This window comes from Bos grunniens, chromosome 12, assembly GCF_055505025.1.
Source record: "Bos grunniens cultivar Pamir isolate PY7600 chromosome 12, Bosgru_T2T1.0, whole genome shotgun sequence".
NCBI lineage: Eukaryota > Metazoa > Chordata > Mammalia > Artiodactyla > Bovidae > Bos > Bos grunniens.
In genome coordinates, this window is record NC_141176.1 from 74182531 (window position 1) to 74197525 (window position 14995).

General features: G+C 42.4%; 1 long non-coding RNA gene across 1 annotated transcript; it reads left to right on the forward strand.

The window, feature by feature from the left end:
* Nucleotides 1-4640: 4640 nt before the first annotated feature.
* LOC147361906 (uncharacterized) lies at nucleotides 4641-10252 on the forward strand. Its single transcript, XR_015138375.1, has 3 exons — nucleotides 4641-4926; nucleotides 6183-6381; nucleotides 9810-10252. It is a non-coding gene; the product is annotated as an uncharacterized LOC147361906 (long non-coding RNA).
* The last annotated feature ends 4743 nt before the right edge of the window (nucleotides 10253-14995 follow it).

Sequence of the window (14995 nt, forward strand, 5' to 3'; positions counted from 1 at the left end):
TTAAACACCTACTTGCTATGATAGGATATGAAAAAATAAGAACTAAAGACAGGGTCTTTGATCAGATGAATTCCCAGTGTTTTAGGGTTGGGAACTCACCATTTCTCATGATATTTCCTTAATAGGCAGGCACAGGAGAGAGAATTATTATTCATTATGTAAAAAGAAACTTGTATGTGAGTCAAGAAGCAACAGTTACAACCGGATGTGGAACAACTAATTGGTTCAAAATCGGGAAAGGAGTACATCAAGGCTGTATATTGTCACCCTGCTTATTTATCTTCTATGCAGAGTACATCATGCAAAATGTCTGGCTGGATGAATTACAAGTTGGAATCAAGATTTCCAGCAGAAGTATCAACAGCCTCAGATATGTGGATGATACCACTGCAATGGCAGAAAGTGAAGAGAAAATAAAGAACCTCTTGATGAGGGTGAAAGAGGAGAGTGAAAAATCTGGCTTGCAACTCAACATGAAAGAAAACTAAGATTATGGTATATGATTCCATCACTTCATGGCAAATAAAAAATGAAAAAGTGAAAGCAGTAACAGATTTTATTTTCTTGGGCTCCAAAATCAATGCAGATGGTGACTGCAGTTATGAAATTAAATGACACTTGCTCCTTGGTAGAAAAGGTGACACAAAGCTAGATAGTGTATTAAAAACCAGACATTACATTGCTGACAAAGGCCCATATAGTCAAAGCTCTGGTTTTTCCCATAGTCGTGTATCCATGTGAGAGTTGGAGCATGAAGAAGGCTGAGGGCCAAAGAACTGATGATTTTGAATTGTGGTCTGGAGAAGACTCTTGAGAGTCCCTTGAATAGCAAGGATATCAAACCAGTCAATCCTAAAGGAAATCAACCCTGAATATTCACTGGAAGGATTGTGCTGAAACTTCAATACTTTGGCCACCTAATGCAAAGAGCCATCTCATTGGAAAAGACCCTGATGCTGGGAAAGAATGAAGACAAACTTCAATACTTTGGCCACCTAATGCAAAGAGCCATCTCATTGGAAAAGACCCTGATGCTGGGAAAGAATGAAGACAAACTTCAATACTTTGGCCACCTAATGCAAAGAGCCATCTCATTGGAAAAGACCCTGATGCTGGGAAAGAATGAAGACTAAAGGAGAAGGGGGTGGTAGAGGATGAGATGGTTAAATAGCTTCACTGACTAAATGGACATGAATTTGAGCAAATTTCAGGAGACAGTGGAGGACAGAGGAGTCTGGTGTGCTCTAGTTCATAAGGTTGCCAAGACTTGGACATGACTAAGTGACTGAATAAGAAAATGAAAAACCAAGGGGATGAGGGCACAATTATATTTTAAAAGAACAGCATTGCCTCTGCAGACAGATGTTCTAAGCTTTGCTGCCAGTGCCTCAGCAAGTTCATTCCAGAGTCCTCTCTCCATTGCCCTCACATCTCAGTTTGCTCTCCAGACCTCTAGACTTCCCTCATTCAAAAATGAGCCTGGGAGGAGTTCCCTGGTGGCACAGTGAATAAGAATCCACCTGCCAATGCAGGGGACACAGGTTCGATTCCTGGTCCAGGAAGATTCCACATGATGTGGAACATCCAAGCCTGTGTGCCACACTGCTGAGTGCCCATGCTGCAACTCCTGAAGTCCACATACCTAGAGCCTGTACTCCGCAACAAACGAAGTCATCTCAACGAGAAGCCCACACACCACAATGCAGAGCAGCCCCTACTCTCCTCAACTAGAGAAAGCCGCATGAAAGCAACAAAGACCGAAAGACCAGCACAGCTAAAAATAAAACAAGTAAACAAACAATGCTGGGACTAACCTGCCTTCTTTCCTTTTTTATTTTTTTAATGTCACACTCTGTGGCAGGAGGGTCTCTGTTCCCTGACCAGGGAAAATAAGATTAAACCTGTACCTCCTGCATCCGGAGCATATAGTCTTATTAACCACTGGACTGCCAGGGAAGTCCCTTTTGTTGTTATTGTTTTTTAACTTTGGTGTTTTTTTTGACCTGCCTTGCTGATTTTCAATCAGTTCCTTGATCAAACTTTGACCCCACTTGAGAAATCAATTCCTTTATCAGACTTCGACACTATATGAGTGTTGCATCAACAAACTACAACAGGGTGAAAGAGAACTTTACATTCCACATACTATCCTTTTGCCACCCAACCAGGAGTATCCCCAACACAAGACCAGATTCCTTCTTCAGAGCAGGTGGAATGTTGAAGGAGAGAAGCAGAGAGAGGGTTGAGAACTGGATCATTGTGATGAGTCTGTCCACGCAAGTACTGCTGAGTTCATCTCCTGGTCTCTGCAGTCCCATCTGCTCATCTCAGCTCCACCTCCACCACTCAAGCCAGGTGAGGAGTATTTCTCACCCGGAAGACAGAGGAAACCCTGCATTCACTCCAGCCCCGTGGTTCTCAACCAGGAACTGGTTTCCCCAAGGATACCTTACCAACAACGTCTGGACACATTTTTGGTTGTCACGACTGAGGGAGGAGGTGACTACTGCATCCAGTGGATAGAGGTCAGGGACTCTGCGACACACCATGCAATGTACAGGTCCTCTCACCAAGAAAGACTTGTCTAGTCCAAATGTCAACAGTGCTAATGTTGAGAAAGGCTGCTCTCGTCCCCCTGTAAAACCTGAAATGCATAATCAGGCTCTTTCTTTAAAGAGAACATCAGATCAAGTCACCTCATTGCTTAAAACTTTTCAACGGTTTCCCACTCTTAGTACGAAGATTAAAAACAAATAAAAAAACCTCCTTAGCTCCTTGAACTTGCATCACCTGACACTCACCTCCCCTCTTTTCTTATATTACTTGCAGTAACAAAACTAACTTTATTCCTGTTTTTCTAGAAAGCATCATATTTCCTCCTCCCTCACAGGGTCTTGCTATTCTCTCTTATAAGTCAATTTCTCCCCTCTCACCAGCCTCTCCCCCTTTTCCCTGCTCACTGCTGCCTTCCAATCCTTTAGGAGACCTCAGCTTGAAGGGGACTCCATCACAGACTCCCTCCGTGACCACCGAGCGGTCAGCAGTCTGAGGTGAGAGGCCACATGGGGAGAGAAACCAGGCCACCCCAGGTCCTCTGGCCATCCCAGCTCAGGCCGGAGTGGAAGTGAGGCCCATCTGGACACCCAGTGCCAGTGGGGGCCCTGGCTCTGGGCAGACCTGTGAGTGAGCCCAGGAGGCTAGCAACAACTCTGCTTCATCAGCCTCACAAATGTATTGAGTAATGAAAAAGTTACTGCCTTAGGGTGCTTATGTCTCAGGTGGTTGATGTAGTGACAGACAGCAGATTCATTCTCCCTGGTGTTCCTGACTGTGCAGTAAGGAGAGCTCCTTGCTACTGTGGGGAATTCCCCCCTCACCTCCTGCTCTGTCCCCTTCACAGGACTGCTCTCAGGACCTGAGTTTCTGAGTCACGGTCCACTTGACAGGATGAGGCTCTCTCCCCAGTAGGTCAGTGAGTGGAGGTGGGGAGACTGTTCCCCTACCATCTCACCTTCTTGTCCCATCAGCCTCCCTGGAACTGCAGTCCTGCGCTGGGCAGGGATGGTCTCACTTAGTTAACTCAAGAACCAGAATATGTTTCAAAGGGTCAGTATCTATTTCAGTAAGCAGGGAAAGAGCTAAAGATTTTCACAGTTTGTCTTTTCCCATATTATAAAGGGGAAATCACTTAGAGAATCACTTAGGCTTCCCTTGTGGCTCAGATATTAAAGAATCTGCCAGCAATGTGGAAGACCCAGGTTCAGTCCCAGAGTTGGGAAGAGCCCCTGGGAAAGGAAATGGCAATTCACCCCAGTACTCCTGCCTAGAGATTTCCACAGACAGAGGAGCTTGGCAGGCTACAGTTTATGGGGTCTCAGAGTTGGAAACGACTGCACGACTACACTTTCTTTCTTTCTTTTGGGAGAACACCCCAGGGCAACACCAGTACTCTTGAACCTGGTTTTTTACTTAGAACCCCCTTCCACTCTGTTCACAGTAATCTCCACCTGCCTCCTGCAGGAGACTCATCCTCATGGGAAAACCCCATCCCCATGAAGGTCTCATCACTTGAGTCAGTCTCCATTCCCTGGCCAGTCACCAAATCTTTAGTATAACCTCAGTTTATCATGACAGGGTGTTTCTTGGGGCTTAGGTCAGGAAGGGTGGGGGCATCTGAAGGAGAAGATGCTGTTGGTTTCTGGGTCTAGTGTGAGCCTGGTCACCCAGACAATGGATTTCCCTCAAGAGTCCCACTCTGAGAGGCTCCTGAGAGTCTGGTTCTTTAAGTCTTTGACCTGATAGAACAGGAAGGTGTATCAGCCTCACCTGGCTTCTATCAGGAGGGGAGGCACAGGTTTTCAGGAGTGAACATAACTTTTAAAGGGAATGATGCAAACTACAATGATATTAAGTCTAATTTTCTTAACTAGTCTGCTGCTTCTCCCTTACCTAGGTCTCTAGGAGAATCACACTCTTATTGAGCAGAAGGGGGTTGGATTTCTTCCTGTTCTGTTACCCACCGTCCGTCCCACGTCAGACCCCAACAAGCGTCCTTTGCCAGCTGTGGCTAGTTCCAATAGAACTTGCTCTGGAGCACATGCTCCCCGCTAAAAGCCCTCCAGGGGCTGGGGCTAGTGGTTCATGTGAGTGGAGAGGGGCGGGGTTCTCGAGAGTCCGGGCTCAGCTGTGTAGCTACGCGCCCAGATCCAGTGCCAGGTGCATCGTCTCTGCCCACGGCCCCCTGGCCACCATCTTGAATCACAGCCCCGGGAGCAGCGTCTCTGCCCTCGGCCCTCAGAGCTGAGGTGTCAGTGGAGCCATTTCTCCCCAGGAAGTCTTGTCTGAAGGGCCAGGGATGGGAGGCCTCTGCAGGAGGTGACTTGTGAGCAAGTGAAAGTCAAGTCAGCACAAAGGGAAAGAAAAAAGGTTAAATTTTTATTTTATGACCCTGATTCTAATTTCTGTTGTTTAGTTGCTCAGTCGAATCCAACTCTTTTGTGACCCCATAGACTGTAGCCCACCATGCTCCTCTGTCCATTAGATTTCCTGGGCAAGAATATTGGAGTGGGTTGCTGTTTTTTTTTCTCCAGGGAATCTTCCCAACCAGGCATCAAACCTGCATCTCCTGTGTCTCCAGCATTGGTAGGCAGGATCCCACAAAAACTGGCTCAAACCAGCTACAATCAAGATGGTGTTGAGCATGATCTGGTCACTGACCTCTAACTCATTACACCTTCATTAGAACACTAAAAATCATTCCCCTTGCACCATGACAGGCATTGTGATAGTTCCAAGGCTGACCATAAAAGGCAAAAAAATGTTCCATGACCCAGCTCCTGGCACTCCCCGTCCCTTCCTCAGAATAGCAAGAATATTCTTCCCACTCTCTATCCTATGAAATTCCCCAACCCATAAAAACTCACAACCCCATACTTTGGGAGCACTCTTGCCTTCTGAGAAAGTCCACATTCTGTCTGTGGACAGTGTATCTCCCTGAATCAGTCCATTTTTCACTCTACTTCAGCTCGCTCTTGTATTCTTTCCTGCAGAAGCCAAGGACTCTCACTTGACAGCTAGTCTCAGGGCTCCCAGGACATGATATTTCCTTCTCCTGCACCACTGGTAACCTGGAGAATGAAGGATAGAGATTATAGATCTAACCTGATTATAAAGTAGTTGACCTATATTTAAGAAGAATTCTTATTTATTGTCCTAGTGTCTCTTAAACTCTAGCAAAGTCTGATTTCTGATTTCCCAGCAGATTTTGCTTTTTAAACTTGCTTTGTTTTTAAAATCTACTTTTCTATGGGATTTTCGGGCTTCCCTGATAGCTTAGTTGGTAAAGAATCCACCTGCAATTCAGGAGACCCTGTTTGATTCCTAGGTTGGAAAGATCCATTGGAGAAGCGATAGGCTACCCACTCCAGTATTCTTTGCTTCCCTGGTAAATTCTTCCCCGGTAAAGAATCCACCTGCAATGTGGGAGACCTTGGTTCAATCCCTGGGTTGGGACGATGCCCTAGAAAATTGAAAGACTACCCATTCCAATATTCTGGCCTGGATAATTCTATGGACAGTATATGGGGGTCACAAAGAGTTGGACACGACTGAGTGACTTTCATTTCTCTTTGCTTCATGGAATTTTAAAGGAGGGATGTAATTGGTTCTCATTTGCTCCCCAGCTGGATGGCACACACTTCATCTCCCTCTATGGCATTCTCTCATCCTGGTTCCACACTCCATAAGCCTGTTGCTTCCCGCTTTCTGAATTTTCCAGACCCCAGGTGGGAAATCAGGATTTTCTATTTCACTCGTAACACAGGTTTATGGCCTGGGAGTCTCCTCTACAAAGCTGATAACTCTGCTGGCTTCTAGCAGGAGGTAAGGCATGAGCCATACTTGAAGGGGTTTCTATCATATCCTGTATCCCCCCTACTTTGGGGATGGTGATCACTGGGGACAGATGTCTCCAGCTCTCTGCCTCTCATTCCCAGACCTTTGCTGTCCTCTGATTTGGGTTTTGATCTGTCTTCTGTGGAGGAAATTGTGGTTGGCTGTTTTCTTGCCAATTGTGCTCTTTATACCAGCACCAGTACCCTTTAAGCTATAACCTCAAGAATTCCATTTTCATTCCTTTTACAAAAACATTCACACCCTAGCAAGGGACAATCAATTTAATATTTTGGTAAAATATATTTCCATAATTGTTTCCACTTATTGAACATCTCTTCTGTGCTATGAACTGCAGTAAGCACTTTCACATCAATAATAACTCCATGAAATTGATACTGATTTTCAGTACCCCCTATACAGATAAGAAACTTTGTTCACGGAATACAATTATCACCCGGAGGGGGAAGAGTTGTCCTTGATAGGAAGTGGCCTTCCTTATTTATCTGATACATCTGCTGGGAACCTAAGAGTTTCCAAGTTTTGGAGGGATCAGGTAGAAAGAAAAGACATGTTTTAGTTCTACTTACAAAGGTCTAATTTTCCAAATTGTTGTAAGTCATAATTATCTTGAAGGGAACTGTTTCATTATATCTGGAAAATGCAAACTTAAACTGGTAATATTTTATTTTATTTTTTAATATAGATTTATTTATTTTAATTGGAGATTAATTACTTTACAATATTATACTGGTTTTGCCATACATAAACATGAATTCAATATTTTAGACAATATATTTAGACATAAAATATATTTAGACAATATTTTTAGACATAAAAATAATAGCCATGTTCACCAGTTCACTCAGCAACTAATCCTTTTTGTTAACAGTTTTGTGAAGCCATTAGGCTTTCTGCTAGATCTATACAATTTCTTACAAAGTTGACTAGCATGGTCTGAAATATATCAGATACCTGTATTTATCAAAAGTCCTTTCTATGAATCTTCTTGAACATGAAACACTTTTGCAAAACTGTCCGAGTACAACAATAGCAATCTGTAAATGATAGAAGATCTTTCCATAAGTGTGCGTGCTGCACAGGTTAATAAACTGTATTTCACTTGTTCATCTGTCTTACATCATTTGAATTTCCAAGGCTCCATCCAGAGAGCCTAGAAGTGTAAAAGAAAGAGGAATTTTCCTCTCCCCTACACAGTAAAGTATACATAATGTAAAACGAACTTTTTAAACCATTTCTTAAATGCACTGCTCTGTGGCAGTAATTATATTCACATTTTTGTGAATCCATCTCCAGAATTTCTACATCTTCCCTTTAGATTTTATTAGGTTTGTCATAGCTTTCCTTCCAAAGAGCAAGTGTCTTTTAATATTATGGCTGCAGTCACCATCCGCAGTGATTTTAGAGCCCAAGATAATAAAATCTGTCACTGCTTCCACTTTTTCCCCATCTATTTGCCATGAAGTGATGGGACCAGATACCATGATCTTAGCTCTTTGAATGTTGAGTTTCAAGCCAACTTTTTCACTCTCGTCTTTCACCCTCATCAAGAGACTCTTTAGTTCCTCTTTGCTTTGTGCCACTAGAGTGATATCATCTGCATCAGTTCAGTTCATTTGTTCAGTCATGTCTGACTCTTTGTGACCCCATGGACTGTAGCACACCAGGCTTCAACTGCGTATCTGAGGTTATTGATATTTTGCCTGGCAACCTTGACTCCAGCTTGTGCTTTATCCAGTCTGGGATTTTGCATGATGTAGGGATGGGGGAGCCTGGTGGGCTGCCGTCTATGGGGTCACACAGAGTCGGACACGACTGAAGTGACTTAGGAGCAGCAACAGCAGCAGCAGTCTGCATATTAGTTAAATAAACAGTATGACAGTATACAGCCTTGTTGTACTCCTTTCCCAATTTTTGTTTGTCTGAAGAAGTATTCATTTTTCCTTCACTTTTGAACAATCATTTCACAAATTACAGAATTCTAAGTTGGTGGTTTTTTCTCTCAACACTTAAAACTTTTTCACTCTACTCTCTTCCATGTTTGCTTGGTTTCTGAGGAGAATTGGATATAATTCTTATCTTTATTCCTCTATAGCCAAAATGTTTTTTCTTTAATTTGAAAATAATATGCCTAGTTGTAGGTCCCCCCCCCATTTCTGTTACACTGCTTTTTATCTCTAGCATTTACTCTTGGTTCTTTCTTAGAATCTCCATCTTTCTGCTTCTATCACCCATCTGTTTTTATGTGCTGTATACTCTATACATTAGAGCCCTTGGCATATTATTCATGTTATTGTTATTGTTGTTTAGTTTCTTTTTAGCATTTGACTCTTTTGTGACCCCAAGAACTGTAGCCCACCAGGCTCCTCTGTCTATAGGATTTCCCAGGGAAGAATACAGGAGTGGCTTGCCATTTTCTTCTCCAGGGGATCTTCTTGCCCCAGGGATCAAACCCAGGCCTCCTGCATTGGCAGGCAGATTCTTTACCACTGAGCCACCAGGGAAGGCATAGTTGCTTTTCAATTCCTCATCTAATATTTCCAACATCCCTGCCATGTCTGGTTCTGATGATGCTTTGTCTCTTCAAAAATATTTTTCTTTTTTCTTTTGCAGTGTCTTGTAAGTTTTTCTTGAAATGCAGACATGATGTCCTGGATTAAAGGGACTGCTATAAGAGGGCTTTAGTAATGAGGAGGTGAGGTGTGAGGGCAGGCAGATCCCATGATTAGGTCTCAGCCCCTCAGTAAGCCTCTTCCTCTGGACTGTGAACCTCACAAGTGTTTCTCATTTTTCTCTCCCCTACCCCATCCCTTGTGTGGGACAGAATGGCTTGAGCCAGCTGGAGCTGGATATTCCCTTCTCTGAGGTCAGTTGGGTTCAGTTAATACCCTAGAGGGTTAGACTCTAGTACTAGTTTTCCTCTAGGGCCTTCTTAAGAGGACTGAGTGTTCTGGTCTATTTCAAATTGGCTACCCCCTATCACCCCACTCCCAGCAGGAAGGCTGAGGGGATTTTCCCTGGTACTCCTGTAGGATCCTGATGAAGCTCCTGGAGGTAAATCTCACAATATTGTGAGTCCCCCCATGACTGGGTCCCCTGGAGTTTTTACTTTCAGATTGTTGACACTGAGCCTCCAGCAGTTTGTCAGTTACGGCTATGGTTTCTTCCCCAAGCACAGGTTCCCATGATTGTTTCACCCTGAGGAAGCCTCAACTTCCTCTGTTTACCTGTGAGCCTCCCCAGTCTCGGGGGTGGCAGTTTGCCTCCTCTGACAGATGCAAGAGCAGGTTTCCCTTTCCTCTCTCTCTGTTTTTTTTTTTTTAATCTACACTTACCTAAGTTATCTTATCCAATACCATGGAATTTTTTTATCTTTTTTTTTTTTTTTTTGCTCCCAGGTTTGCAGAAGACTGACTCCCTGATTTTGGCTAAGTTTCTCCTCTAAGAAGGCTTCTTGACCACCCAATTTAAAGCAGGGCTTGCCAGCCATCTCCAGCCACTATCACTTCCTGTTCTTCAGATTCCTCATCAAACCTAATGTTATCTTGTTCATCCATTTACTTTTTAACCATCTATCTCCCACTACTTCAATGTGAACACCATGAGAAGATAAACCTTACATATCTTGTAGTCCATTGATTCCCAGTGCTTTGAAAGGTAGATGTATGGTACATGTTCAAAAGCACTTGTTTAAAAATAATTCATAATTTGTTCAATCATGTTGCTATTGCTAAACTTAGAAGTTAGGATATTTCTAAATCCTATTACAATTTAATAATAATCACTGTTCTGAGAAACATTTGCATATAAATAAAATTGTGTATAAATAGTGCTCTATAAATGACTTTTTTGCCTTCATCATCATGTAAGTAAAAATCCTATTGAGTCAAAAAAGATGAATGTTTTTAAGGCTCTTAATAGATGTTGTCAGATTATGTTCTGAAAATGCTTTTCTAATATACAGTTTACCAATAGACTACAGTGCCTACCACACTTTTCACTAGTGTGGGCTATTCTGGTTTTTAAAGAGTGTTGCTTATTTAAAAGATGAGAATGAATATACTTATACATTTATATTTGTATCATTTTGCAGCAATTTTCTTTTTACCTATTCCTTTTCTAGATTGTGAGCCTAATGAAAGCAGGGTTTTCATCTTTTTAGGTATATTATTTTCTGAGAACACCCTTATCAACTCTTATCAGTTTCCAGACAACTTATCTCAATAATGGACTAGTTTTCCAAAAGGCTTAAAACAAAATAACTGAAGCTCCAAGTATTATTATAATATCTTAATGTTGTTGTTTAGTTACTCAGTCATCTTCGTTTGTCAGAGAAGGCAGTGGCACCCCACTCCAGTACTCTTGCCTGGAAAATCCCATGGATGGAGGAGCCTGGTGGGCTGCAGTCCATGGGGTCGCTAAAAGTCGGACACGACTGAGCGACTTCACTTTCACTTTTCACTTTCATGCATTGGAGAAGGAAATGGCAACCCACTCCAGTGTTCTTGCCTAGAGAATCCCAGGGATGGGGGAGCCTGGTGGGCTGCCTTCTATGGGGTCACACAGAGTTGGACATGACTGAAGCGCCTTAGCAGCAACAGCAGCAGCATCCTCTTTTGTACCACATGGACTGTAACTGCCTGGCCCCTCTGTCCATGGGATTTCCCAGGCAAAAACACTGGAGTGTGTTGCCATTTCCTTCTCCAGGGGATCTTCCCGACCCAGGGATCGAACCCGGGCCTCCTGATTGGCAAGCAGATTCTTTACCACTGAGCCCCCAGGGAAGCCATTGGCCCAAATTGAGAAGTTTTGCTTAATTTTTTACATCAGGTCTCTATATGATAGTCAATGATGCAAATGGGACTGAGGGCCAGTGGGAAGTGAGACGGGAACTCATCACTAACAACAAAGTTCTGAAATGTGAGTGTGACTTCTTTCCATGAATTAGATCACATTCGAAATTTGTATACTAACATTACCCTTACTTATTTGCTTTCTTGAGTGGGAGAGAAATTTTTGGTGCTAAAGCCTTTCCACTGGTTACAGCCGTGCTATCCATAGAAATATACAGTGAACCACATCTGTAAATTTAAATTTGTAGTAGCCATGTGAAAAAGTTAATAGGGACAAATAATATTAGTAAGATTTTTTTAAGCCAATGTGTCAAAAATACTATATCAACGTGTAATAAATATAAAAAATCATTGAGGCATAAAGAGTTTTACACTATCTTTGAAATCTGTGTTGTATTGTACAATTAAAGGACACTTCAGTTTGGACCAGATGCATTTCAAGACCTCAGAATCATCATGTGAATAGTGCTACTGTATTAATATTATAAACCCAAGGTTTATAATATTAAAAAGTATTTTCATGGGCTCAAAGAGGAAGTGAATATAGTTTTCAATACTTGGAATGATGTTCCTCAGAGGTTTCATAGTTTGGGTTTTCCAGTCACAGACTTTGAGACAAACATTTGAGTGAAAGTGGTTTATTTTAGAAGTGATCCCAGGAAAACACATGTAGGAAGTGGACAAGTGAGACAAAGCAGGAAGGAAACCAATAAAAAGTGTGTTAGCAAGAAAGTTACTGCTTTTGCAACTGGGCTCCTTCCCTTGTGGTCACCTTGGTAGACACAGTTATTCCAACTCATAGGCAAGGGCATTGGGGCATTTATCTACCCACTTCCCATCCATCACTGGTTAAGGGTTGAATCCAAGGTTTTGGGCTTGCTTTTCATATGGCCCCAGTGTGCTTCCATAGCCAGAAAGAGGCCCTAAGTGGAGAGTTGCAGATAGGCAGTGACCTCCTTAGTCCTGGAGAAGAGTCAGAGGTCACGAGCTAGAAAGTGACAGCTTCTGCTCCAGCAGGTCACACTGTCCAAGGAGGGATCCTATTAGCCTCAGTATGTTACAAAGACTTGATGTTACAAAGACTCCGCTTTATACCACTCATCCTATTCACTTATATATCCCTAGCTCCTGGAATAGTAGGTGTTTAATAAATGTTGACTGTATGACTTTCCCTGAGTGCCTGCTTTATTCTTTAAGGCTCTCAATGTAAATGGGGCACATGGTTACCAATCATGGGTCATGTCCTTAAAACTCCCTCATCAGAAAGGAAAGAGAGGTTTTCCCTTTCTAGCTCCAGCAAAAGCAAAACAAAAATCACCCTCACTCCCCGCCCCCTTCACTGCTCAATATTCTCAAGGAAGAAATCCAGTTGGTCTGGTTAGCCATGAGGTTATCTCTCAACCAAGCCCTTTGGACAAGGTCATGGTATATGATGATTGGCTAGATTTCAGCTGGGTACTCACTCCTGAGTTTACAGAGGTGGATATATCACTAGGAGAAGTGATAGAGAAATTATCACTATATTCAGAACTATGCATACCCACAGGATTATGTTTAAATTGTAAATCTCATTTTCTTATATGTCTTGGTTGAAAATGCTTGAGGACCAGCATTATCTCAGCTGAATCATTTTAGTACTGCTCTTATACCTGCTGTAGGTTTAACACTTGAAGCTTTGACGATTTGACAGAGATCTTATAGATCAGTCATTTTCACCGTTTTTGGAACCAGGGACCGGTTTCATGGAAGACAATTTTTTTCACGGACCAGGGAGAGTGGGATGATTTCGAGATGATTCACTTTATTTATTTTGCACTTTATTTCTATTATTATTACATTGTAATACATAATTAAATAATTATACAACTCACTATATTTCAGAATCAGGGAGCCCTGAGCTTGTTTTTCTACAACTAAATGGTCTCCTCCAAGCTTGATGGGAGAGAGTGACACCCGAAGTGTGTTCTTATATCCAATCTACTTTGTGATCTTGCTTTGATTGCTGTCACTGCAGAAAACCCTGCTTTACAAAGATAGCTTGTTCAAAATGGAAGCAGGCTTTTCAGTGCTTTGTGGCAATCTCTGCCACAGAGAATATCCTGTGGCAGGATATTCTGCCTTGACTTTAGAATGTATAGAAATTTGAAGTTGTCTCAAACATACTTTTAGGTCATCATCATTTGCAGTCTCACGAAGCTGATCCTCTTTCTAGCATGAACAAAGTTGATTTACCTGGCTTATTCACAGATAGGTCACAGATCCATTCCTTCCCAGTTCAAGGGTCTTTTGCTGTTGGGATGTAATGCTCAAACTCTTTAGAAAGCTGAGATAGGTGATCAAAGACCACCTGGGAGAAAGAAGTCCCTGGCTCAGTCTTTTTCAAAATATCTGCTAATATTTGAAACATGTCAAAAATCTCAGTGTTCACTTGTCACCCCCATAGATCCAGTTTGGCACGGAATGCAGCCACTTTACTTTGTTGGATAACTGGTTGCCACATATATGTGTTGCAATGAACTCATAATTGAAGTAGAACTCTTGATATTTTATCTTAAATTGTTTCCTTTTTGTTGGTGGTCTTAGAGTCTTTTGCTGTCTCATCATTGGGTCTCTCCCCCTTATCAAAGAAGCTCTTCAGCTGTGTTTGTTTTTCACTCATTTTGGTAAAGTTAGCTGTGGGCTTACCAGACTGAGACGGAGTCAAGTGTGCAGTGCAGGAAGAGCCGCTGATGGAAAATAATGGGCAGGCCTTGTGCACACTGAAATGAGTGTTGGATTCTGACTTAAAGCCTATCACGAGATGTGGCTGTCCAATTGAAGTACATCAACTCATGTTACTGTAAAGCCTGCCAGCAGATGCAGCTTGTCACTTGCCACTCACTGAAAGGATTTTGATATGAGTCTGCAAGCAATTGTCTTATTTTGGTCTCTGTGTCGTCAACCTCTCTGCTCATGATAATCTGTGTTTGTAGGTGCTCGCCAGTGCTAGCATCATCACTTCAGCTCCACCTCAGATCATTAGGCATTGGATTCTGATAAGAAGTGTGCAAGCTAGATCCCTCACATGGGCAGTTCACAGTAAGGTTTGTGCCTCTATGAGAATCTAATGCTGCTGCTGGTCTGACAGGAGGTGGAGCTCAGGTGGTAATGCGAGTGATGAGTGGAATGGCTATAAATACTGATCAAGCTTCTCTCCCTTGCCCATCACTCACCTCTTACTATGTGGCCTGATTCCTAACAGGCCACAGACCAGTGGTTGAAGACCCCTGCTGTAGACCATACAATATTTTATAGTTTGCACAGATACAAATTTCCACCATGTATCCCTGAGGTTTGTTTGGAAATGAATCATCAAGTCCAACAAGATTGCATTTCTCCTTAGATATTGTTTTGCCCTCCTCATTAGAGTCAATGGCTGTCTTCATTAACTCGGCATAATATATTCAGTGTTCATCTGCTTTGTGGCATACTTCAGTGTATCTATCTTGACAAATCATATCCTATTGCATGTAATTCCAGATTTCATTTGCCCATTCATAAGGTGGTGTACACTTTCTTCCTCCCACCCCTCACACCTTTATCTTTTATGAATAGTGGTGTTATAACATTTGTAACTAAGTTTTCAAGTGGGCATATGTTTTCATTTATCTTGGATAGATAACTATGAGAAGAATTTCTGGGTTATGTGGTAACTTTGTGGTTGTACCATTTTACTTTCCCACCAGCAGTAT